Source organism: Acomys russatus, chromosome 15 (genome assembly GCF_903995435.1).
Source record: "Acomys russatus chromosome 15, mAcoRus1.1, whole genome shotgun sequence".
In the NCBI taxonomy this organism is placed as follows: Eukaryota; Metazoa; Chordata; class Mammalia; order Rodentia; family Muridae; genus Acomys; species Acomys russatus.
Genome location: NC_067151.1, coordinates 50,762,109 through 50,787,353, shown reverse-complemented (window position 1 = coordinate 50,787,353; position 25,245 = coordinate 50,762,109).

Genomic DNA, 25,245 nt, shown 5'->3' with positions numbered 1-25,245 from the left:
AGCATGTGAGGCCACATATTCAATTTTCTTAAATGAAAGAAAATATTTCTTATTTGCCAGCTTCAAGGTTAAAACTTCATGGGAATAACTATAGATTGTATGAGAACACTAGTCAACAGCAGTCCCATTGGTTATAATCTCTAGATTTTAATCAAGCAAGGTGGGTATTTGATTCATGCATTTCAATCATTGCCTTATCCTAAAGGTTTTAAACAGCAGAGTTCTAAGTTAAAAAAAAAAAAAAAAAAAAAAAAAAAAAAAAAAAAAAAAAAAAAGTCCCTTGGGCTAGTATGCAGATATAAGTGAGTATATACCATTTGATTCTTTCTTCTTCTGGGTTAACTCACTCATTATGATCATTTCTAGCTCAATCCATTTATCCACAAATTTCGGGAATTCCCATGAAAGCCTTCATCTACCAGGAAACTGGGACAGACGGGAGGACATCCTATTGGGACTCTAAATGAGAGAAGCATGGGAGAATAGCAAAGTAGAAGGATCCAGAGGGTCCTAGAAACCTACAAGTAGAACATTATGATAGGCAGATTTGGGCCCAGGGGTCCCGCTCAAACTAAGGCACCAGCCAAGGACAATACAGGAGGTAAACTTTAAGTCCCTACCCAGTTCTAGCCAATGGTCAGAACATTCTCCACAGTTGAGTGGAGAGTGGGATATGACTTTCTCACGTACTCTGGTGCCTCACATTTGACCATGTCCCCTGGAGGGGGAGACCTGGTGGCACTCAGAGGAAGGACAGCAGGTTGCCAAGAAGAGACTTGATACCCTATGAGCATATACAGGGGGAGGTAATCCCCCTCAGGAACAGTCATAGGGGAGGGGAATAATGGGAAAATTGGGGGGAGGGAAGAATGGAAGGATACAAGGGATGGGATAAACATTGAGATGTAACAAGAATAAATTAATAAAAAAAAAAAAGAAAAAGAAAAAGAATCAACTGATATTTCCAAAGCTATGCCTGAGCTAAAAGATTAAATATAATCTAGTCATGCTTATAGAATGCCATGGATTCACTCTTGATCTTACAAAATCTAGGTTCTGTGCATTTCCTTGACTCAATAGCTCAGTGTAGACATATATGCTATGGAATAATGCATGCATTTATATTTATAACTAGTCTTAATATTATCTAAATATTCTATTTTACTTATGATTACAAGTGAAATATAAAGCTCCTGTATGTCAGTTTCATGTCACCGATATCCAGTCAGCTGTATAACATCTCCCACTTATCCACTGCATTTCTGCCTGTGTACTCCAGCATCTGTCTTCTCAGAAACAGGGGCACTGTTAACACTACTCACTTATCTATGAAAAAGACGCCAGTCTTTGTTCTTTATATTTTGAAATGTTTTCACATTTTTAAGAACAGAACACCTGCCCTATTATAATAGTCATAAAAATAGGATCAATAATATCAAAGTTACCTTTATTTGATACAACTTTCATATGTTTTTTCTTACAGATATGATATCGCAGGTAAAAATATGAACTTTACACTCTATATGCTACAGCATATGTTTACAGCAATTATTATCTTACAATCTTCTCCCTAAACATCAAAAAGCCAATTTATATTTTATAAATTAAATAATATTACTAGATGTAAAATTTGTCTGTATTTAGCATATCCTCAATAGATTTGTGAAATATAGAAAATGCAATAAAATCATGAGAGAATTTTGCGGTCAAAAACACAGGAAGATATTTAATCTATCATTGCACCATTTAAATAAATTATAAATAGTTTAGAATTTCTGATTCTGAATTTGTCTTGCAAAAAGAAAACATAAACTGCCAGTTACTTACAAATTTTATGGAAGAAAAGAAAATCTTTGCCTCAAATGCTCTTTGACAATTGAGGCAGTTTTCTATCCTATTTTCTCCAATAGAATTAACTTGTCGGTCTAAAACCTATATATATTAATCTTTGTAATTCATTTCTCTTTATCACCAATATGTAATCATATACTTTTTCAGTTTTTCCTTGTTTGTTTGTTGGTGGGTTGGTTTTTCAAGACAGGATTTCTCTGTGTAGCCTTGGCTGTGCTGGACTTACTTTGTAGACCAGGCTGGCCTTGAATTCACAGCAATCTGCCTGCCTCTGCCTCCCCAGTGCTGACATTAAAAGCATGTGCCACTTACGTTGAAATTTTTATATATACTTAAATATATTTTGATTATATGAACTCCAAACTCCTCACAATTACTTCTACCAGATCTATCCTCATTCCAATCTCTAAAAAAATTATGTGCTTTTTATTTATTTATTCTTTTAATGTTGTATTTGTACCTTCCATAGTTACTCATGTGTATTGGGGAATCCACTAGAGCAACAATAGGTCAATTTACAAGGAGTCACACCCTGAAAGGTAACTGACTTTCCTCTGTCTAGAAGTCATTCATCTTCAACAAATCCTCATTTGGCATTGTGGGGCTTGTGAAACCCTGATTCCTTCACACTAGAAGGTTGACTGGTATGATAACCTTAGGTCTTTTCCACGCACCCACAGCTATTGTTAGGTTGTGTGTGCAGCAGTCTTTTTATGTCCAATCATTCCTGACCACTGACTCTTACAATCTTTCTGCTCTCTCACTAATGAAGGTGCATGACCCTGAGGGAAGAGGTACTTATTATATTCAGTAGAAATTTATTTGCTTGTAAAAAGTTAAAATTATTAAATTTGCAGTCACACTGATAGAGCTAGAAAACTGAGTGAGGTAACCCAGATCCAGAAATATAAACCCCCAATATATTCAAGCTTGTGTACAGCTTAGCTGCAAATCTTCAGATTGACTTATTTAACTTGGAGTAGTTGTAGATTAAAGGAAAGAACAAAGAGAGTATGAAATGATAGAGTGAACAATCTTAAGGAAGGGAGTAGTAGAACAAATATGATATGAAGGGAAAGTGAGAATAAAGGAGAAACTGATGTCAGTGGGGAAAAAGATGGAAAGGGATAGTGGGAGGGACAACTAATATTAAGTATATTTTTAAAATACAAATGGAAACCTACTGTTTTGCGAGCTTCCCAAGTGTAGCTACACAATAGGGATTATGCACATCCAAGACCCAAAGTGTTGATAAGTAAAAGCCTCTCTAGTCTCTAGTCCTAGTCCAAAAACTTATAGAAGAGTCTACAAAAATAGCTACAGATTGCTATTCTCATATAAATGTTACAAAAACACATCCAACAGTTCAGGAAAAGTATATTACCCAAGCAAAATAGAAAGGGTTCATGCATGCAAGTTTGGTCCAGTGTTTGAAAATCATTTAACTCAGCATGTCAGAAAATTACAGAGGAAAAAACCACATGGTTATATCAATAAATGTAGAAGCATACTTGAAAAAAGCTATATGCATAATAAAAAAGAAGAAGAATGGAGTTTCCACAATACTCAGGAGAATAGCTTCAAGCAATCTGAAGCTAGCATCACATTTACTAAGAATTGTCAATCTTTCTGACCAAAACCAAGAAAAGATGAAGATATCCCTCTCACTGTGTCTAGGCCCACAAGAGTCTTAACTTATGCAATACAAGAAGAGATAACACGTCTGCAGAAATGGGAAAGAAGAGATAAAATTTTATTTGTCTTCAGATGAAATTCACATTTATGTTGAAACTCAAACAATTAAAAATAATTTTGAATTCAATCAAATGAATCTAGTAAAATTGGAGAATACGATGTTAGTTAATTTACAGAAGCCAATCATGTGTAGTTAGAGTGCTCAAAGCTCTTGTTAAAGACTAGAGTTCTGTTCTCAGACACTACAGTAGGGAGTTTAAAAATAATTGTATCTATATCTCATGAAAATCTACCAAACTTTTCTTGTGTGTACAGGCCTTTACACATGTCCTTATAGACACATATACATAATGGATAGCAAAACCTATTTACAAAAGTCAATACCTTTCTAATAAGCAAAATAAATTTGAATATAATTCAAATACCATTTTGATTAGACCCTTCCTCAAAAATTAAATACATGTGGCATCTATTCACACAAACACATAAATAAAAGCATTAAAATAAATCTTTTAAATTTTTTATACACAAATATTATAAAACTTATACTTCATGCTCAAAAAAAAAACATACACAAAATTTTCAAAATCCCAGTCAGTCCTACTTTATTTATAGATTAATTGAAATCCTAGTCAAAATCCTTATTTATTTATTTTTATTCATTGATGAACCCATCATTAAGTTCCACAGAAAACTTGAAGTGAAGAATAGAATATCTAATAAAACGTTACAATTTAAAGGTGAGAGAACTTGGAGAATTGAGCACAGCCCTACTTGAAACGCAAGCATAAAACTACACCAATTAAATTGTGTGCTTTATGAGAGAATACTAAAATATCTCAAGGTAAAAATAGAAAACAGAGAAGTTGTGTGATACCCAAAAGGCCAATGGAAGTAGGGCTAAGAAGACAAGATTCAGGCTATTTAAAAAGTACCATATAGTAGGCCTCACATCTTTCAAAAGTGTTTCCTTAAAACAGATCATAGACAGTTATAAAACTAAATAATAAATCATGTAGAATAAAACTTAGCAATATCATTTGTGTATTGTCATGACATTCGGGATAACATACAACACTAAAAGTATTCGTGAATGGAAGTGAATATCAACTGAATTTCACTTAAGTTCATCATCTACATGAAAACTGCTATCAAGTAGATGAAAAGTAAGTAGGGGATAGGGCTAGAGAGATGGCTCAGCATTTAGGAGCACATTTTTGCTCTTGCTGAGGACCTGGATTTGCTACTCAGCACCCATGGGGCATTTCACAACCATTCACACCTCCACCAAGAGATTCTACATCCTCTTTTGTTCTTCATAAACAACCAGGCATATATGAGGTACAATATATACATTAATGTTAGCCAAGGTGTTTTCCCATATAGTCTTCATAAATAATTATGCCATATAAGACTACAGTGACTTAGCGTAGATTCACACATTTGGACATTTTTTTTCCAAACAAAAAGACATTTCTATTGTAGTATTCCTATTGCTGTGATAAAACACCATGGTGTCATAAAAACACTAGAAGTAACTTGGGAAGGAAAATATTTATTTGACATATAGTTGTAAGTTCAGCATGAGGAGAATTCAGGGCAGAAACTCAAGGTAGTGCAGAACGTGGTACAGAAGTCATGAAAGAATTCTACTTGTAGGTTTCTAGGACCCTCTGGATCCTTCTACTTTGCTATTCTCCCCAGGGGTCCCACTCAAACTAAGGCACCAGCCAAGGACAATACAGGTGGTAAACTTTAAACCCCTACCCAGATCTAGCCAATGGACAGAACATTCTCCACAGTTGAGTGGAGAGTGAGGTATGACTTTCACACGAACTCTGGTGCCTCACATTTGACCATGTCCCCTGGAGGGGGAGACCTGGTGGCACTCAGAGAAAGGATAGCATGTTACCAAGAAGAGACTTGAAACCCTATGAGCATATACAGGGGGAGGAAATCCCCCTCAGGAACAGTCATAGGGGAGGGGAATAAGGGGGAAATGGGAGGGAGGGAAGAATGGGAGGATACAAGGGATGGGATAAACATTGAGATGTAACAAGAATAAATTAATAAAAAATTAAAAAAAAAAAAAGAAATCCTGGGTAAAAAAAAAGAATTCTAAATATTGGCTTCCTCCTCCTGACATGCTCAGTTTGCTTTCTTTTCTTAAATTAATTAATTTATTCATTCACTTTACTTCCCAGTTGTAGCTCTCTTCTTGCTCTCCTCCCAACCCACTCCCCCTCCCCATCCTCTCTCCTCAGTTCTTCAGAAAAGATGATGCCCTTATCCACTCACCTCAGTTCATCAAGTTACATCAGGACTGAGCTTGTCTTCTTTTCCTGTGGCCTGGATAGGCAGTCACACAAGAGGGAAGTGATCAAAAAGGAAGCAACAGAGTCTATATCACAGACAGCCCTAGCTCCCCTAACTAGTGAACCCACAGGAAGCCTGAGCTGCCTGTTGGCTCCATCTGATTTTGCTTTCTTATAGTACCCATGACAAACAGCCATGAGTGTCATTCTCACAATGTGTTGGTCCCCTCCACATCAGCTATTAATCAAGAAAATGTATGGCTTCTGACCCCAGACGTTGATCATTTCCCCATGGTGAGACAGCATTGCCAGGCCACAGAGGAAGAGGATACAGGCAGTCCAGATGAAACTTGAAAGACTGAGGTCAGCTGTTAGGGGAGGAGGGCTCCCCTTTCTGAGGAATAAGGGATGAGGGAGAGGCTATGATGGAGAGAGGGTGGGGTCAAGAGGCGACAAGGGAGAAGGCTACAATTGAGATGTAAGATGAACAAATTAAAAATAAAAATTTAAAAGAAAAAACAAACAAACAAAAGATTTGGCAATAGGCCAACCATATAGAAACATTTTCTCAATTAAGATTGACTTCAAAATTACCTATGGTGTGTGAAATTGACCTAAAACTAACCATCAACATTACCATGTGCACTGTCTGAATTTTTGTCCAATTTAAAGATTTACCTTTCCCATTGTCATTCAGGCTTGTCTCATAAAAAAAGAAAGTTGTAATTCTATAGGTGGACACTTTTTGGGTTGTACCTGTATAGATTGAAAAGCCATTGCTTAAGGAAGGCACAAGTCTTTGCTTACTAAATCAACTGATCTTGGACACACCCCAAAAGATATCCTTGGGAAAAGAAGGCACTGTAACAAAAGTAGGCACTAGAGGCAATGGGCAACTTCTCTATGCAACTTGCTGTGCTTCTTCAATATCCCTCTCTATATATTCCATTTGATGATGGATTGTTGCTCTTCATAGTCAAGATTATGGTATGATGGACCAGAAAACACCCAGATCAGGTCACATGATAACCTGTAACTCTATTATCTAAAGTTCAGTTTCGATAAGGCTCAGTAGGAGACCAAGACTGTCTCTTGAAGAAAGAATAATTGTCTAAAGATGGCAGCAGGTCCTTGCCTCGAAATCTCAGTGGCCTTAACTATTAATAAAATATGAGATCCTACCTAAATGTGCAAATAGCTTTTTTTATCCTCCTTTGAAGCCTTGAGTACCATTAGAGATGCTATACCATGTGCTTCAAGTGGAAAAATAGCCTGAAGTAACAACCTAGACCTGATGTATTGCCTTCTCAATATCTGAGTCCCAGTCAAAACAAGTGGCTTTCCAAGTCACCTGGTATTTGGCTATCACAGAAAAACAGGTAAGAAATGGGTTGTCTCCAGATCCAAACAGACATGATAAATATTGCACTTCTTTCGTTCATATCCAAAGGCCAAAGAAACCAGATTCTGATGTCAGTGCAGTATAACAGCAGTAGCATGCAGCTGTTTTCTCTGATATGAAACATCCCGTACTCGAGACAAAGCTTGTTGAGACACAGGTTGATATAAAAGCGAGGTGAAACATTCCATCCTGAACATAAGCTCTTAAAGCTCAAGAAGCATATAATTTAATTGCTGCAGAAAGTACCTGAAACTGACCAGAGTCACTGGACCTATTTATCTACAAGCATATAAAAGGACTAATGATTGCTCAGAAACACTCCCAGAGCAGATGAGCTTCCTGGAAAAGGCATATTAGCCAAACTGCCTAGAAGATACTCAGAGTATATGAGGTACATAGAAAACATAATAGCCAACCTTTTGAGTCACTTGCAAGTTGGTCAGTGAGCCCTAGTTTCACAGCCTTAATAAGGCTCATTCATGCAAAAGTTGTCTTTTGTGACATACCTCTCTTTGAGTCACCTTTCCTTTTTAAAGTAACCCTAATCATCCCATTGCCTCATTTTTATTTTCACTGGCTTCCTATGTGGGGTGTAAGATGTTTGCTCACATCTCCCAGGAGTAAGATCACACAACAAGCAGCATTGCCAGACATGGACTAGATGCAATCACCAGCAAGCAGGATAGATGAGAAGGCAGAAGTAGCTTTCTTTTTTCTCAGATCTCTTTATCTCTGCAAATGGTAGTATGTTGAAACCCACTCTGCTGGGTGAGGTGCTTCTTCCTCTGTTTATCTTTCTAGATAATATTTTCACAGATCTGCCTAGATACACATCTCTTAATTGACTCTGATCTAATCAAGATGACAGCTTTGTTACCTATAACAATGGTAACAAAGGTGATACCAATATCAGTACACCAGTCCCTCCCTTCTCTTTATACTTTGTCCATGAAGTGAGCAACACTCAGTTTTCTTGGAAGACATGAGCCAAAGCAAGCAATTCCCTATTCCTAGTAGGTTTTTCTTGGGCATTTGGTCATAGTGATAGAAAGCTGACTAAACCAGAGTGGTTTTAAATCCTTCCTTTGCTACTCAAAAGAGTTGTGAGCAAGTTATTAAACTTTTCCTTTTTTATTTATAAAATAAGAAAAAAGACAATAGAAGTCTGAGAGAAATTTGAATGTATTAGAGACATTATCATCAGAAATTTGATGTTTATTTTGGATACATAGTCTCTTTTTAAAGTTAGTTGAGCTCTTTCCACATTCCTTTAATCCAGAGGTTAATTCTAGCCTTATGTTCCCTTCAAAGGCTAGTGCTATGTAAGTACTATTAAAAATAATAGTCTATAGGACTTCATTTATATTGCCTTCATAGCATTCTTCACTGAATACTGTAGAATGTATTATTTACTGCTTCTTTTCTTCCAATACAGAATTAATTAATTGTTACATGGCCACAAATTGTCAATGCTGTCATGCTCTCCACTGTAGCAGGAAAGGTGCCTACTCAGATTAGGTATATAACTGTCATGTGGTTACTAGACAAACGTAGTGATTCACTCTCAACCCCAACTCATATATACTTATAAACGTGATAGTGGTTATGTTGGCAGAAGGTTTTCGTAGAATATATCTAATTAGAGTGTGGTCTGATCTATCTTTTAAGGCACAAAGATACTGTATATTAAATTAAATGTGTAACTCTTCTTGTTTAATTTTTGAAAACCAATAATACATATGTGAATAATTTATCACAGCAAACTGGTGTGATTGTACATTTGTAATCTCAGGACTTAATAGACAGGAAAATCACAACTCTGTGTTTTAGACAGCCTAACATGACATAATAGGACTTTATCTCAAAAGTTACTGTGTGGATAGATGGAAAATTTGTCATGGAATAGCTTAAGAGACATTCCATACCTATCAATCACACTTATAAAAACATTCAGATGGAGAATAAGTTTGTTTAGAGCTATATTTAGGTAAATTTTTTCAAAGATCATGTCAAAGACATTTAGGAAGAGGGTAAATACACTTGGAATGAAAAATCAGTTTCAAGCTAATTAATGATGCCACATTTTAGTTTTATATACTAACATTAATAAAAATATACAAAAATGTAAGAGTATGTGGGAAGGAGGGAAATAAGCCATGCTCCCAAGGGTCTAGTTGAAGACTACTACCAACTAAGGACCAGAAAGTACTGCACAGTTGAAAAATTTCCTCCATGGCTACTTAATACAGATAATATACATTGTGTAAATTGATATTTCAAATAATAATATTAAAGTTACAGTGGCTGCTCATGTTTAATGCCAAAGGACTTTCTCCATTCCCAGCTTTAAAATGAAGTTACTTAGGAATCGCACTAGAAACTCTCTTTATGTAACATGTGTGATTTAATACCCTAGTGGAACATGTGGCTCTTGCTTTCATTTTAGTGGATCACAATCCAACCCGACAGGTCTGAATTCATGACATAATTTCACTGATGTTAAAGAGGACTGAAAAAAACAATAGCAATGCTTTAAGATGCAACCTGAAAGCTGCAAAAAAAAAAATGCTTCATCTGCATATTCCTGGGACTGTTCAGTGTCACAGTCAGTAACCTCAACCCATGTTCTTCTGTATATTTTATCAGTTCCCCAAGGGTGTCACTTTTTATTAACCCTGTGATTAAATTTATGCTAAGGATTTCTCTTTCAACTTTTCTTCATACTGGCTTGTCCTCAAATTCTTTTCTGTGGCAAATCAAAGGTCCATCTTTGAGTGGAGGTTACTAAAGGACAATAGCACTCTTCAGGCTTCTTGATGCAGATTTGGGATATGGTATCTCCTAATGCACAGCCACATACAAAGTGAGGCTTGGCTGCAAAAAGTGCAACTGAACTGCATATTATTCATAGGTTCCATTTGCTGTGTTGTCTCTGTCCACCCTCATTCTCATGACAGCTACAGATGCATCTTGCCTCCAGAAATGCTGTTTTGCTTTGTTTTGTTTTTTAATCTCAGCATCTCTGGTACAAGCAGTACCAGGGAGGATCTCACAAAACAGAAGCAATTCAGTGAAGTAGGTGAATGTGAGTTGTTTTGTTACACATAACAGAAACAGCAATTATACCAAATAAAAATAAACATGGAAAAATTGCATAGCTCAATACAAATGAGGCTGTCCATTGGTAAGCACGGCTTGTGGTTTACAAGAAAAGCTTAAGTAAAATTTTATAGACGCTAAACAGAAATCCATAGAGCGAAAGGGATGCTGCGAATGAAATCCCTTAGAGGTTCAGATTCAATATAAGAAACCTATTACAGATTGTGCTGCTGCGACTACTCAGATGGCTCCACTCCTCCTTCTCAACCTCTTCAAGAATGTTTAACAGTAAGCTATTCAGTGGCCATCTACAGCAACCACTGGGGAATCATCATAGCTCATAGATGGTCCAAGGCTGTTAAATCAACCCTCCCACCTCACACAGTTTCAACATGGTGAGACAAACCTGGAAAACATTTTACCCTTTTCATATAGGTGTACATCTTCTTGAATGCTGAAAGCATAATGGGATCTCAGTGAAGTTTCATAGTTTTTGTTTGTTTGTTTTTTGTTTTTACATATCAAAGGCTTTTTATATACAGAAAAAGGGTCTCTGCTCATGAATGCCTGCACTGTGGACCTTATAAACTTTTATTTGCTTTTTATGTAGCTTTTTATTTACTTTTTGTTAAATACTTTTATTTTGTATACAGTAACATGTTTACAGAGCCATATATGTTATAGAATTATTCAGTTAAACCGGAGGCATCATATTAAATACATAATTTTTGTGAAAACATTTCAAATATATTCCAATAGCAATTGCCAAGCATATGGTATATTTTTATTGGTAGTAGTCAATGTTTTCACCAAATTTCCAGACAAAAGTTTGCCCTTTAACCAGTGACTCACCCACGACACATTCTAGCAATAGTTTTAGAGAGGGCCATTCTACTCTTGAATAGCGTGAGTTTATTTTTTTTTAATATTCCACATAAATGGAGTCATGCCATATTCATACATTCATTTAACCAAACAGGCTTATGTGCACTAATCATAATGTCCTGCAGTTTCATCTGTACTATCGCAAACAGCACAGCTGTTTCTTTCTCAAGCTAAATTGTTCATTAGTTGTGGATCGTACACATTTCTACTTTCATTTATCTGAGAAACTATTATAATTTGTCCAGAAAAGGCTGTACTAATTTGTACCTCCATTGCTATAATGTGTCTATTAAAGAAGTTGGCCTAAGATGCTTGTGATAAAAATTTTCCTGGATGTGATGTAGGCCATTTATGGACTGTCATTAAGATTTTAGATGACTGCAGGACCATGACTTTCTTCTTCAAGTTTGCTTTTTGTGTTTTTTGAACAGTACTATGCTTCACCTGATCCAGCCATGTGCTCCTTCAGTGACAGTCTAGCAATGAGACTACTTGATCATAGGCTACACCTTCTGTATCTTGTGATTGTTATGGAAAACTGGAACTAACCAGAACAGGTGTTCTTTTTTCTCTATATCCTTGCTGATACTTAGTGCAATCTGTCTTTGGGGAAAAATAATTTTCAATTTCTTGATTATTGAACATTCTTTTTCAGTTTGCTATTCTGTCTGTTTAGAGATACATATTTTCATGTCCTTGCCCACTTCTTGATCAATTGTTTCTTTTCTTGCTATTGTGTTGGGTTCCTTAAATATTTTGAATGTTAACACATAATTGCACATGTATTTATAAGTGTTTTCTTCCATTCTTAAGCTGGCTCTTCACTCAGTTCCTCTACTTGCTGTGAAGAATCTTTTAATGTGGTTGACTCTCATTCATTTTCATTTCCTTATATTCTTTATTTTAATTTAAGATATAGTCACATCAATTCAACACTTTATATTCCTCCCTCCAACCCTTCTTGTGTCCTCTTCCTCTAAACCCTGTCCTCTACCTTTACTCTGTTTCAAATTCAGGGACCCTTACTTGTTGGTGATTATTGTTTTACATATGCACACATGTATACACACATATGTACACACACACACACAAACACACAGAGACCTACTTATATGTATAGCTGCTGACTTCTTTCCTGTTGCTTAGCTATAAATTATTTAAAGGCTGACCAACTGATTTTGGATAATCAATGAAGGACTCATCCCCTTAGTTGCCTATAGTTTTTTGTCTAGGAATGCACCCAACCATGACACTGAGCCCTTCCACATTGACATGTCTACAAAGAAGCTCTGCAGCAGATGGGAACCAGTACAGGAAAACACATCTTGCCAAAGTGATTGTGGGTTGTTCAGCCCCAGAGGATATATCTACAGCACAACTCATGGGCCTAGGACTCAGAGAAAATTGATGATGTGGAATGAAAAAGATTGTCATGGCTAGAGGTAAAAGAAATCTGCTATGAGATTGTGTTTCCTGGGGGAGACAGAGAGGCTGTGCCTATGGTATGTCAACCATAGGGCTGCCTAATAAGTCCTAAATAAGTACAATGCAATAAGACAATTATTTATTTTTATGAAACCAAGTAGTTGCTTGTGATCCTGAGAGAACATCCAAAACCTGTTGACCAACAACAGAATTATTACAAAGGCTTTAGTTTGGAAACTTATTGATATTCTATTCACCTGAGTCTTGTGGGTTTTTTTTTTTTTTGCATTTTTATTTTGTGTGTGTGTGGGGGGGTATATATTTATATGCTATGTGTGTGTATGTGTGGCAAGTAGAGGATAGTGTGTGTCCTACTTTATCCATCTATATCATATTCTCTTTAGACAGTGTTCCTCTAAACCTGGAGTTAGGTGGGAAGCCAGCTGGCTCTAGTGCTGCTCTATAACACTGAGTTTGCAGGTTCAGGTTTCCATGCCCTATGTGGTCTCTAAGAACTTCAACTCAGGTTCTTCATCCTTTCACAGCAAATACACTTAGCTTCTGAGCCATTTTATTTTTTAATTTTTTTAAATTTTTTTATTAATTTATTCTTGTTACATCTCAATGTTTATCCCTTCCCTTGTATCTTCCCATTCTTCCCTTGCCCCCATTTTCCCCTTATTCCCCTCCCCTATGACTGTTCTTGAGGGGGATTACCTCCCCCTGTATATGCTCATAGGGTATCAAGTCTCTTCTTGAGCCATTTTATTAGACTCTAAGATCAGCATTTGTTGAAAAAGTTTAAATTATATTGATAAGACATTAGAAATGAATAAAATTCACCTGAAATTATTCTTAAGGAGTTATGGGAGGTTGTTAAGAAGAAAAAAAAAAAAAAAAAAAAAAAAAAAAAACAACACTGAACAATTGAGAGGATTCAAAAATCATAGAATCACCACTGATAAGTTTTGACCTTGGCTAACCTTATTTTTCTGTGTTGTCATTTTATCAGATAAGAAAACATGACTTTATAATGAGATTAACCTTGAAGTGTGTTGTTTATGCAATGCTTCAGCAGACACTATTAATAGTAGCATCTCTGTGATTATATCTCTCTGTGTGTATGTTGATACACATATATTTCCATATTACTTTGACTACTGTAATTTTTATCTTCCTTAAGAGAACCTTATTTTGTCAATAGCTATAATCTACATTAGCTTCTTTGTTATTTTTTCCAATTAAAATAGTCTTTTAAATATTCCTCTGCAGTCACCATCATTCTTTTATCTATGAAATTCGTTAAAATGATTTTAAATGTCAATGCTATTATAAGAAAAATAGAAACAAACAAATAAAACCATTTAATGTATGTCTGGGTTGGTATAGAGCTTTACATTTTTGGCATATGGCCTTAGGATCAGTCCTATAACAGCTAAAATAGAGAAGTAAATAAATAAATAAAAGCTAATGTTTTTAACAAAAAACAATTTGTCTGTGCAATAGCACTATGTGTGCCTTGTTATATCATTTCCAAATGGATACACATGTAGTTTTTTATAGCAAAGAGCACTAACTAGTACATGATATTTCTAAGAGCTTTTTATTAAAAAAAAAAAAAAAAAAAAAAGAGTTGTCCTATTAACTCCAGTGCATAGAAAGTATTCCTGAAACAAAATAATGTCATACAAACTCCTCCATTGAGTATTTAAGACTATCAGTCATTGCAAGTGGTAAGACTTAGGGATGAGTCTAAACTGGGAAAGACAATCCCTCACACGGAGTTTAGAATAAACAAGAAGCAAAACTTCAGGAAGCCATGCTGAGTTCTCCTAAAGAGCCTCTGTCTAGGTCACAACCATCAGCCCAGAACAGCATTCCTCTGCTGTATCAGTCAAATTTAATACCACTCTTTCACAAGAAGTATTAAAAATGAATTACCTGTAAAGCAGAAGGGAATAGGTTAGTTTATAGTATCAGAATACCCGAAGATTTTCTTGGGTCTTCTCAATCTGCCCACTTTATGGGATGGGAGAAATAGCATGAGCAAACACCTGGAGCAAAACACTAATGAGGTGCAGGTGCAAGACTGATGCCTTGCTCTCCTGCTTCCCAGGAAGAAACTGTAGGAATAAAATGCTTATCTGTGATATAGGAAAAATTAGAGCAATCATCGGGAAAACATAGGTGATTCTTTTAATGTTCTACTTGAAACATGTCTTGAGAAAGAATGCTCTGGAAGACATTTTGATTTGAATTTTTATTCCTCACTAATAATATTTTATGCTTAATAAAATAATAGATTATGCTTCTAAATAAAGTTACTTCCTGATGTTGGATTGTATCTGGTCACTGAATAATACAATATTCAGTGACATTCAAATAGAGTTAGAAAAATATTTACCACTAAGATTCATGAACTATGGAAGAAATAAAAACAAATTCCTATTAAGTAGAAGTTAAGAATATTTTTAAATGTTTGCAATGATTAGCATATATTGTGGAAATGTCTTTAAATTGTCCCATGACTGTACTTCTATTATCTCATTTTTCCAGGAAATAAGGTGGCTTAGGAGAGTACAGGTTTTAAATGGTCAGGGTAAAGTTGGGTATGGCTAAAACTCTCTCACACTACAGTTTACTGTGAGGTAAATTCTTTTCTAAATAGCATTTAAGGTAAAAGTCAATTCTTCCAAAGAAAGGAAATAAAATGAAGGATACATATATCTCTCAGGAAACACAACTATAATGCAAATGTCAACATCTTTATAAGCTCTGATCGCTCATGTAGAAGACAGACTTTACCATGCAAGACCCTTTCTTTCCCGCCTGTTAGCTCTCTGTACTTCGTTTCTACCTCTCTCTGGACACTTCCATTGGTCGCACAGCAGAGCCTGGCACTTCCCGGAGTTCAGAAAAGCAGAACATTTCCCGTTCTTTCTCTCCCCCACCCTGCACCCATCTTCCTCCACCCACATATTGGCCATTCATAGCTTGTGCATGCTTTCCAGCATGCAAAATTTGTCGCACTCATAATTTTTTTCCTGAATCTATACAAACTCTCCCACCACTACTAACCACCAAATACCAGTGTTGTGAAACTGACTGTGCATAGTTTGGCTGCTGATAAATGGGTTGGCTTTTTCTGTTCCTCTTTTCTGTTTCTCTTCCCTTGATATGGTTTTACATTGTATAGATTCCTTGCCCTATTGTTTTTCTCTTCCACTATTCCTAAGTTTCCTTTTGAATCTCTAAGTTCTAAGTTCACAAAACTAACAATACAATAAGGAAACCCTAATGCTCTTAGTAACAAGAATTCTAGGGAAACTGCAATATCTTAGGGGCCATAAATTTTTTGTTGCTGTTGTTTTGTTTTGTTGAGACAGAGACTCTCTGTGTATCCTTGGCTGTCCTAGACTTTCTTTGTAGACCAGGCTGGCATGGAATTCACAGAGATCCTCTTCCAACTGCCTCCTGGGTGCTGGGATAACAGGTGTGAAGCACTGCCCTCAGCTCCAGAAACCATACTTTTAATAGTGTGATAGCCGAAGGGAAAAACACAAGTCTACCTGTGTAGCATCTTCATCCCTCCTTGATGGTTACAATTCATCATTCTTTGATAGACATCTTCATTTTGAGAGTATCAGAGGATATTCCTGTCAGAAATATGTCTATGCCTCAAAAACTATGAGAAACAATATACACTGTAGCCAACATTTAAAGACATCTGTTTGTGTTAGTTAAGCTTGTGTGAAAACAATTCCTCCAGATCCTCTTAGTGGTGGATATATTTAGAAAGTTTTAGGTAAGTGAATCCATATTTCTTTAAGGCTTCAAAAAAGTCTCATTGTGAAGCCCAGAAATTTTGTGGTGTCTTGGGTTTGAAGAAGACTTTCTTGGTTCTTGCTGAGCTTATCTTGGTGACTAGGGTCCTGGAAGACATGATGACAGTCAGCCTGATCCAGGACAGTTGCTTGTAGGTTTTCTGTCACAAATTGGAAGGATTAAGTCCGTGGACTGCAGTGGGAAAGATTATTATACATTGATAAGTGAGAGTTTTAAAAATACAGACATCAACTCCTTCACAACAGGAGTGAATATCTAGAAATGGGGTGACTCTGAAGTGACTATCCAAGGACTTTTAATAGAAACTGTGACTGGAACTTGGGTAAAACACTGGGTTGGCAAAAGCTGGTCTGTCTGTTTGGCTGTACTACAAGGAGCTTACTCTCAGTTTCAGTCAAGACCTCACAAAACTCTTCTGGTGTAGGATAACAGATGACAAGTAATCAACTATCTCCTGGAATGTTTGGCCTCCAGATAGCATGGTCTCAGACTGTTGCTATGGGCTCTCTTGCTGGTTAACCAATTTCAAAGTCCCAGTGCAGGGATTACAGAAACCACAGCTGTTGCTAGCATTGCCTTATTTTAATTCTGACAACTCTCCTCAACTTATCTCTAAATAAATTGGTCTGACATCAACACTGTTTAGCCTGCTGGTGGATTTGCCTTGATTGCCCCTCATTACAGAGATGAAATTTGTCCTATATGGCTTCATTTGATTTTATATTCATGGGTTTGATTGGCAGATGTCAAGTGACTAGTCCCAATAAACATCATTATGTTCAATTTGTAAGCACCCAAACTGTGTAGAAGAAGTTGTCCTTACATCAGTCTTAGTAGAGTCCATGTTGATAAATTTTGTGTCTCCCATGAATGATGTCTGTTTATGATCTTTCTCTAGAAGTTGTAATTCTATGGAATGACAACTAGTGACAACTACAGAATTTCACAAAAACACAAGCCAAAGAGCAAATACTAAAAGAAAATCAACTTGAAAACTAAATATTTATTTGCCAATACACTTCTTATGTGACCAGTGTCCAATCCTGTTTTATCATTGGGAAGCACTCCTAGGAGGGTACAGTGTTAAAACACATCTAGTTATCCCAGGTTAAGGAGAATAGTATGATACAGATAGGAACACATAAAAATATCTGGGGAAGTTAACATCACTAACAATTCTTATTTGGAGGACAACGAATTTAGGATAATGTTATTCTAAGGTTTGTGTCTTAGAGAGCTTTTGTATTACAACAGGGGCACATAAATATATATGTCAGGAAAAGAAGCCAATTACAAGTAACCACACAAGAGTTTTTCATACACTAATTTTGCTTGAACTTTTCAATCACAGTTTAGAATATTTGGCTCAGTAAGACAATAGGTCCTTAGCACTGGCAAATACACCTATAAATATTTCAAGAACAGTGCTAGTGATCATAAAGAGGCTCATTTTGGTTGTAAAAGTGTATATCATATATAAATAACAAAATATGTATTTCATGAAGGCAAGTAGATGTGTACCTTCTAAAATGCAGGATTTTATGACTTTGCCTTTATATTTTTCATTTATAGTATACTGATTAAGTATAGCTGAAGCATAGTTTTTTAATCCCTTGTTCATTTGATACATTGACAGTCAAGATATAATGCATATTGTAAAATCAGAACACATGCCAAATCCTAGTGACACACATTTTAACCCCTACACCTGAGACACCCTTAGGAGAATCTCTGAGTTGCACATGGCTTAGGACAGCAAGGATGCATAGACACCTTGATTATGAGTCACTTTTTCTGTATTACAGATGCATGTCTTTTACTCTGAAAGTTTTTGAATGATACATAAAATTCAGACACACAGCTCTATACAACTCTTTTCACACACACAAAAAAAATAGGATTTTGAATATAGCACTTATGTTTTTTGCTTACAAGTGGTCATTTAAAAGACCTTAATGTAGGGATTTGAACTGGTTACTCTGGGTGTGGGTGTGAGGTCATCTCACAGGTTGAAGGACAGTTTGAAGGATGATGTCATTCCACTGAAAGACAAAGATTACAGTGAACATGTATATCTCTGTCATCATAATCTCCAACTGCATTAATAATTTAAGTGGTTATCATATGTTGATCCAGATGAGTAGGTGAATCTATAAGACAGCTGTTGCATTCTAGGTCTGAATATTATGGGTTTATGGATTTACTCCTGACTCCATCATCTTGACAAAACTGAAATTCCAAATTCAATTAGAATACGAATATATCCAGAGCTTCAAAATACCACAAGGTAACTATAATAGAAAAGAATGTAAACAACACATCTACTTCATGACCCTACTCCCAAGGCTCAGGGGTCACTACAAAATAGAGTGCATGTATAAAAGCCAGAGAACCCAGAGGTAGTGGGTACCTACAGGGAAATAGTTTTTCACTGATAAGACAGGACAGGACAGTCACACATAATATCTCACATATGTCTATAGCTACCAGCAAAGGTGAGAAAGTGAGTGGCTCCTCTCTTGAAGCTTCTTATTCGAGTAAATCAAAGAACAGAATTCTCTCGTATCTAGCTATGTGGTATCACAGAGAATCATTTCAGCACAAAAGGGCTACTTTCACTCTTCAGAGTGGCCCAGGACTGGTGAGGAAAAATCCTAGTGTGGGCAACTGGGCAGGCTAATTGATGCAGTGAGCCAGAACAGAAGCTTGCAGATGAGAACTGAAGAAACAGATTTCAGTTTAAAAAGCTGAGATGTGAGGGGGAAAAGCAATATTGCAGAATAGTATATATATTCTATGACACTGATGGGAGCTTAGTTATACCTGATGAAGAGGCCCCAAAGGAAGATCAAGAATATCGAAGGGCTTGCACCAGCAGAGCAACATCTGGATTCTTCACTCCAAAGTCTGTACTTAACTGCAAAATACTTTCTTTTATTATCCTTAGAGGGTTTGCTGGTTTCTTTTCATAAGCAAAGTTAAGCTCTTAAAAGTGAACTTTGCTAATTACTATCTACTGCTAACAGAATCATCTCTGATGAAACCTGAACAAAAAAGACCCCCACAAGTGGCTAATGTTCAGAGAAAAGGCAAGTGTGGGATGTTCAGCCCTAAATGTGATATCTACATTGCAACCCCTCTTCCTAAGGCACAGGGATCGTTGCAAGAGTGGTGTGCGTGTGTGTTGTGTGTGCATGCCTGTGTGTGTAATAGCCTGAAAATTAATGGGAATGGACAACTGCCCAGACACAGCTTTTCCCAGACAAACAGAATAGTCACACACAAACACTCACAGTGGCTGTGACTGGATGTACAAGACCTGCAGGTGAAATGTAACAATCTAAAGAAATGTCCATCTTGGATAGTGAAGGGTCCACACCTAGCTGGGAAACCTATCATAGTTCCACACCTAGCTGAGCTATGCGCAATTATTGGTTACTGAAAGCAAAAGAGTAGTTTTTTTTTTAGAGATGTAGCCTCTGAAAAACTATCCATGCTCCAGTAGATAACCTTACATCTATCAATTTGCACACACACACAGCACAGAGTGAATACAATGAGTTTGAAAAAGAACAAATTGAACTAAAAGAGTACAATGTTTTTTTAAGAATCTATTTGGTTAACCAGAAGAACAAAGAAGCTGGCTGTAGATGTCTCCATGTGGATGCTAGGCAAACTGACTGACTGAGATGCTTTCATGAAACATACTTAAGTGGACACATCCGAGAAATGTTAAGATTGTTGAATTTTAAGATGACATGAAATCTTGTCAGAGAAGGTTTTAATATGTAAATTTCCTAAGAGTATTTGAGGTATTCTTTTGTATTTAAAAAGATAACATGTAACAGGAAATTTTGTGTAATGAAAGGAAGACCTCAGACCTTTTGGAACCCGTTACAAATCTTTCAGGGCCACGTGGATCATCATAGACAAAGTCTATGATAGTTTTCCCAGCTATATCAAAAATTCTTATGAAGTATGCTTTTTGGTCTCCCCTTCCAGGAGACATGGTCAAATATGAGGCACCAGAGTACGTGAGAAAGTCATATCCCACTCTCCACTCAACTGTGGAGAATGTTCTGCCCATTGGCTACATCTGGGTAGGGGTTTAAGTTTACCGCCTGTATTGTCCTTGGCTGGTGCTTTAGTTTGAGCGGGACCCCTGGGCCCATATCTGCCTATCATAATGTTCTACTTGTAGGTTTCTAGGACCCTCTGGATCCTTCTACTTTGCTATTCTCCTATGCTTCTCTCATCTAGAGTCCCAATAGGATGTCCTCCCCTCTGTCCCAGTTTCCTCGTAAGTGAAGACTTTCGTGGGACATGCGCCTTGGGCTAGTATGCAGATATAAGTGAGTATATATCATTTGAGTCTAAAAAAAAAAAAAAGTATGCTTTTTGGAAATAAGGTGCATAGTTTTGTTTGTTTGCTTGTTTGTTTTTAATATGACAACATTTTGGAATTTGTCCATATATCTTGGATTTGAAAGGGTATCAAATCTCATGTGGGTGCCTTTTAAATTACATTCCATATATTTATCTGCTCATGTCTCTTTAATCCCTAGTATTTCTCTGGCATTTTAAGTTTTCTTCTGAGTGCCAGAAGTACAGCATATAGGAAACCATGCTTCTGTGTCATGCTGGATCTTTACCGAAGGCACTGATCGATGAAAGCCAGCATTAACCTGTGATCTACAAAGCAGTTGATAGCTCCTCATTGATATCTGAATATATTTTTCCAGTGCTTTCATGTCTTTGGGATAATATTCACTAGTGTGTTACAAAATGTTAACTTTTTATTTCCTGAAAATACAGGACAGCTACTGAGTAAATCAATATTTAAAACACTTCATTCTTTAACTCTTCCTCATTTGCTTTGCACAGAACTCTTCTAAACTAGTAGAATCCTGCAAAATGTGTTATCCACAAGGGAGATTGTTCAGCACGTGATGTGTTTGTATTGATTTGTTCTTAGGGCTAGTTTACAGTATAATGTGTGTGCAACATAGGTATTTTGTGGCAGATGGTTCTGTAGTGCATGTTCTTTGTGGAATTAAAAGAAAACCACAGTTCAGTGATTAAGAAGCCAAAAGGGAGCAAATTACTAGTCATTGATTAAACATACACACACGTTTTAAATTAGACAAGTTCAGAAAAGTATTTATAGCATGTAGTAGTTCAAAACAGAAAGGCAGAATTCCATGAAAAGTGGGATGTGTCAGAAACAACACTCCCACTCTGTAATAACAAACTCAAGAGACCAGTAACAATTGCAAGGTTTTTATTTTATCATCTTTTAGAATCAGGAGTCAGCATAGACAAAGACAAAATACCAGTAGTCAATTTTTTCTTCTCTTTCCTTCCTTCATTTCCTCCCTTCTTCCCTCCCTCTCTCCATTTCTTCCTTCCATACTTTCCAATTTGGATGAGATTTTTTCAAAATCAAGACAAGGTTTCTCTACATATTCTTGGGACTCACTCTGTAGACCAGGCTGGCTTCAAAATCAGACATCCTCCTATCTTAGCCTCCAGAGTGCTGGCATTGAAGGAGTGAGTATGCCACAACTGCCCGACTAAATAATTGTTTGTTTTTGAGATTTAGTTATGTGTATGAGTGTTTCATCTGCATATGCATATGTGAAGCACATATTCACCTGGCCTATTGCTCATCAGGGTCAGAAATGGGTATAAGAACACCTGAACCTAGAGTTTTAGATGGTTATGACTCATCATGTGGGTTCTGGGAATAGAACTTGGTTTTCTACAAGAGCAAGAATTGCTCTTAATCACTGAGCCATTCTATACATGAATATTATAAATACTACTACTACTTGCACTTTGAAACAGTAATGTTTAGATGTTTGATCACAAATATAAATGTCCCTCTTCCTCTTAGGCATGGTACTTCAGAGACTTATAGTATACACTATTTATTCCATTCTCTACTCCTAAATCTTTGTCCTCCTCACATGATGATACCCTTCCTTTTCTGACACCTGGACTCAGTTACTTACCAGACTAATTGTAACTTTTCACCACTAAGGTAAACTGACAGCTCCTAAATAAGTAGACACCAGCTGCTATCAGGGAAGTCAGGAAACTCTGGACTCTTGTTTTATTGTCATTCTTTGATGATTAGTAAATACATTGCATTCAGAAAATGGACCGTCATGACTTGTTTCTTATCATTTGTTACTCTGTTATTTTCTAGAACTCTAGAGGCATATTAAAATGTACTCCATAGTGTCTTAGAAAACATTATAGTTTACTAAACACTAAACACTAACCAACCAGAAGCAACAGCAAGATAGTACTGATAAAATATTTTCTGGGGCTACATAACTCATACTGGAGGAAGTTGATAGCTAATATCTCAATCTGATATTTGGTTCTCTGTCTAAAACATTCCACATAACCCCACAGGATCAAAAAAATAAAAATAAAAAATAAACATAAAACCTTCTCTAACATTCAACAAATACCCAAATGCTTCAATAAAACAACAAATTTGTTCAACAAAGCTTCCAAATTGGCAAAGCATATCAATGTCTCAGAGACTCCAAAAGATGAAACCAATCACAAAATAGCAGCTACCAACTGTACAAAAAAACTCCCAAAAACTCAAAGGTGCCTTCCCCAACCCACAGTGCAAAGGTACCTAAACGGAAAAACCTACCATACATAAGGCTTTATTGGGAGCCTAGCACAAAATCCCAAACTCAATTTGTCCTCTGTAGGTCAAAAGCAGCTGATGCTGGTTAAAGTGGGAAAAGTCCTTAGAGTAAATTGATTGCAGTGGCTTCATGAGAATGATATGTCCTCTTCATGAGAGTCAAACCCCTGCAAGTGACTAACATCCAAAATGTGTCTTCTGTGGTATGGCTTGACAAAATCATTACCACATTCCTTCAGCATGAGATTCTAGGGAGAAATTCCAATTTCTAGGGAACCAGGTTTCACTAGCCTGATATTTAAAAAAAGAATGGTGCACAACATTTATTTTTACATTTTTTATGATTAATTCAGATTACATCTCATTTGTATCTTTCTGATCCCCACGTCCCTCCCTCTTTTGCCCTGTTCCCCTCCCCTAGACCTCTAACAGAATGGGACCTCCTCCCCCACCATATGTCCACAGCCTACCAGGTCTCATCTGGATAGCCTGCTTGCCACTGAGTGCCATCTGGCCTCCCCACCAAGAGGGAAGAGATCAGATCTTTAAAATGTCTTCATTCCTGCAAAGGTGGTTACTAGATCAATTAAGTACAGTGGAGATCAGCCAAATTTCAGAATATTAATCTTTGTGTCTTAAGCCATGATATTGTTGGATTGCTGCACAGCAATATCTTTCAGGCTATACTACTATTAATAAAGTCTCCTGATACTGTTGGGCCGTGAGCCAGCTGGATTTATCATTAAATGACATGCAGTATGTTGCTGATGTTGCCCTTTTTAAATAAGAGAGATTTACCCAAATTTTGCACACAGATATGAGAATGACAGGAGTCAGATCTGATGTTTACTAAAACACCTGAAATATGTCCTTTTCATGCAAAATATTTTAATTCTTACTATAAAGAATAAGATTTCATATAGCCTAATATAGAATAATAATCCTTATATAAATAGGTGTTATTAGCTATCCCTGCATAAATATAAATAGAATGAGTAACTAATTGTTTATCCAATAACATCTGTGGAGTTCCGGATCTGACCTATAGCTGGTGACTAAAGGAATTATTAACAGCGGATCCCAGAAGCTAATGTGCTTTGATACTTTGTTAATAATATAATTTGCTATAGTTTAAATTAAACAGGATTACTAAAGTGATTTAGAGGGATAAGAAATTTGAATTTTTTTTAACCAAAAGTTTCCAAGTTTGTGTGAATTGTTTATCACTCCTACACAAAGTTCTTGTAACTTAGTACTTTATTACTATTCTAGTACTGAGATGAAACACCAGGACCAAGCTGACTTCCAAAAGGAAGTATTTAATCAGGGACTGATTTAGTGCTCCAGAGAGCTAGTTCATAATCACATGGTGGGGAATGTGGCAGGAGCAGTCAGGTGTGGTACTGGAACAGTAGCTGAGAGTCTACATGCTGTAGAGTTAGGTGCTTGTTGAAGGCTCTAAGAAAGTATCCACTTCTTTGTCCAACTCTCCTAATTAATATAAAAAATGAGAATTCACTGCAACAAATAATTGTGCACAATGCCATTTTGTAATATTATTATAATTTGTTTGGTGTTTAAAACTTCATTGAGATATTAGGTGTGGCTTTTCACACCTGTAATCCCAGAAGTCCAGTGTCTGATGCTAGAGATATGTCCTGAAAGCCCTGTCAGAAAAAAAATGCACATAAAATGTTTTCATTCAGAATTTTTATAATTCATTGTATGAGATGCTTTCTAGAATGCACATGTGTATATGTCTAAGACTGCCAGTGCTTACATCTGAATAATTTATTTTCATCAACAAAATGTCTTTTGTGTGCATAAATGTTAACTGTAAACACATACACATTAAAATATTCCACACAAGAATGATTTAAATTGGCTGACAGAGAGAAAAATCTAGACATTTCTTTTCTTGATTGTGTCTCTTCTATATAGAGTTTATTCTTCTAAATATAACCAATTATTCTTACATCCATACCATATTTCCTATGATACTGTGAAATGAAAGGAATCATCTTACATTAAACAAAGAAAAATTCAGAAAGGTA